Source organism: Canis lupus, unplaced genomic scaffold (genome assembly GCF_011100685.1).
Source record: "Canis lupus familiaris isolate Mischka breed German Shepherd unplaced genomic scaffold, alternate assembly UU_Cfam_GSD_1.0 chrUn_S178H338, whole genome shotgun sequence".
Lineage (NCBI taxonomy): Eukaryota > Metazoa > Chordata > Mammalia > Carnivora > Canidae > Canis > Canis lupus.
The window spans coordinates 15,040-17,709 of record NW_023330645.1 but is presented as its reverse complement, the minus strand read 5'-3'; the positions used below and the strand labels follow the sequence as shown (position 1 = coordinate 17,709).

The 2,670-nt window shown below is 59.8% G+C and overlaps 1 long non-coding RNA gene across 1 annotated transcript; it reads left to right on the top strand.

Moving 5' to 3' along the window:
* The first annotated feature begins 1,022 nt into the window (after positions 1 to 1,022).
* LOC119878664 lies at positions 1,023 to 1,968 on the top strand. The gene is made up of 2 exons (XR_005387056.1): positions 1,023 to 1,155; positions 1,694 to 1,968. It is a non-coding gene; the product is annotated as an uncharacterized LOC119878664 (long non-coding RNA).
* The last annotated feature ends 702 nt before the right edge of the window (positions 1,969 to 2,670 follow it).

The following is a 2,670-nucleotide window of genomic DNA, read 5'->3' as shown; positions in this document are numbered from 1 at the left end:
CCCGCGGGGGTCCCGCAGCCCGCAGCCCCCCGCCCCCCGCCCCCGCGCGTCGCCCCGCCCACCCGCCGCGCTCCCCTCTCGCCCCTCCCCCGGGCTGGCCTGACCACACCTGCGCAGGTTAGCCCCGCGGGGACGCGCCGGCCGCGGCGGCGGGGAAGGTGAGCGGACGGGCGCCGCGGCGTGGGAGGGCCCGGCGAGGACGGGAAACCGGCCTCTGCTAATGGCCGCCCGGCGACCGGGGCGGGAAGCAGGGCCGCGGCCGGAGGGGGGCGCCCCGGCCGCCGTGGCGCGAGCCGGCCGCGGGCTCCTCGGGGTCCTCTTCCCACGCTTCCTCCTCGCCGGTCCGTACCAAAGCCGCCGGGGGCCGGGGGGGGGGGGGCGGACCGGTCCACTCGGGGAGGGGCGGCAGGTTAGGCCGCGGCCCGCACCACCTGCGGCCCCCCGGGTGGGGGCGGGGGCGGGGGCGGGGGCGGGGCGGCGGGGACGGGCCGGGGCCGCACCGCCCTCCCGGTTCCGCTCTGTTCCCTGCCGGCGGGCGGGGCCGCGCCGCCCCGGCCCCTCCGCCCCAGGCCCCTCCCCGCGGCGGCCCCGCGCGGCCCCGCCCGCCCCCGCCGCCCCCGCCGCCCCCGCCGCCCGCGCCCCCGCGCGCCCGCGCCCCGCGCGCCCCCGCCCGCGGCCCCGCCCGCACCCCGCGCCCCCGCCCGCGCGGCCGGGACGAGCGCCGCCGAGCGCATGCTGATCCCTGTCCTCCTCCTCCTCAGGCGGCGCTGGCGGCGGCCCCGGGACCCGCGGAAGCCGGCATGCTGGAGAAATTCGAGTTGGAAGAAGAAGGTGAGTGCCCCCCGCCGGAGCGCGCCCCGTGTCGCCGCCCAGGGCCGGGGCGCGGGGTCGCGGGGGCCGCGGGGTTCACGCCCGGAGGCTGAGCGGCCCCCGCTGCCGAGCGCGGCCGGGGATGCGGGCGCCGGGCCGGCTCGGGGGACGCGTGCGCGGGGCCCGCGGGGCCGCTCGGGGCGGGAGGGGCGGGAGGGGCGGGAGGGGAGCCCCGGCAGCCGGCCGCCCGCACCGAGGGGCGGCCCTTTTGTCCTCAGCAGCCCGAGTCGAGGGAGAGCAAGGTGTCATGCAGCCTGATGGTGTGATGCCGCCGCTCCCGGAGAGGTAACCCCAAATTGTGTTGACGGCCCCACCTTTAAATAACGCAGATGGGTCCCTTATCGGGGTGTCCGAAATACCACCGGCAGGGTGTGTCTGCTGGTTAATAGAGAAAGTTAAATAGCAAAACCAGAAGCGGCTTAGAGCCTCGGTTTGGAGTTCAGGTGACCCTGTCACTCCATCGTTTGTGTCGCCTCGTCTCCCGTTCGGTTTTCCTTTCTCTTGCCCTGTGTTCTTCTTACTTGTCTGGATCCTGTTTGGAAGCTGTTAGCATGGGAGGGGGGGCGAGCTTGTTCTCTGGCAAAATTAATATTTTAAAACGGAATACGATGAGCGATCACCTGGATCTTATTTTGAAACTTAAAATTGGAAGGGGATAAGCTTGTTTTTGGGCAAAATCCATATTTAAGATGAACTAGGATGAGCTCAAAGCTGAAAAACAACTTCCTACAAGAGGCTTGACAATTTGAGGAATTTATTTTAAAAGAACTCCACACTGCCTGGCGCACTTGCGTTATTTACTTGGTGACTTCTCTTTTTCCAGAGTATTGATAGAATGAAGCTCCTGGAACAAAGAATTTGCCATGTGGATGCTGTGCCCTGTGCCAACTTTACTTTAATCCTTGCGTTCACTTACAGTCAGGCAATCACTTAAATATGCATACACAGCCGATATGAGAATGTTAACCAGACGGTATTAGGCCAGTACCTGCATTTATTTTGTTTTACATTTCCTGCAGCACTTCACAAACATGTTAGCTAGAAGATAATGCATGTGAAGTAATTATCATTAAAAGTCTGCATCTGTATTTATTATTAGCCACCAGTTACTGGTTACATTTCAGAATCTTACTGGGACTTAATGTGCATTTTATTCTACTGAAAAATAATCCAGTATCTTAAATCGAATCCACCCCATTACTCATCAGTTCCGTGTCGCAGGTCATGTTTTGACCACTCTCCACAGAACAGTATGGTGTTCCTCCCTTTCCACTGAGACTTTGAATATCTGGGGATCTTCTTCTCTGAGATCAGAAACGATGAGAATCTGTTGCATTTTAACTTTTTGCAGACTCACGTGGGGGCAGGAGGAAGGTGGAGGGTGGACTCGTGAGAGAGGCACCCACAATTATGGTTAAGCACGCAGTCCCAGCTTCGCATCTTAGCTGCATTCCTTATGTAGCCCTGTGACTTGGACAAGTTCCTGAACTCCTCTTTGCCTCACTCTCCCTGTTTACAAGACGAAGCTAATACCAAGGTGTTTTGAAGATTAAATGAGATAATTTGTGTAGAGTGGTGTTTAGTACAGTGTATAAACCCTTAGTAAGTACTGTGGAAATCTTAGTTACTATTCTTTTTTAAGTGCTCTTAACCTGTTTTACTGAATTCATTGACTTTTTAAGGCTTTTATTGAGGGACCTTAATGGAGATTGTTCTCAACATGGATTTGTTGAAGGGTTTTTATTACTTGAGATTTATTGGTTTAATTATGTGGCGTTTCTCAAAGCAGATCCGCAAGCC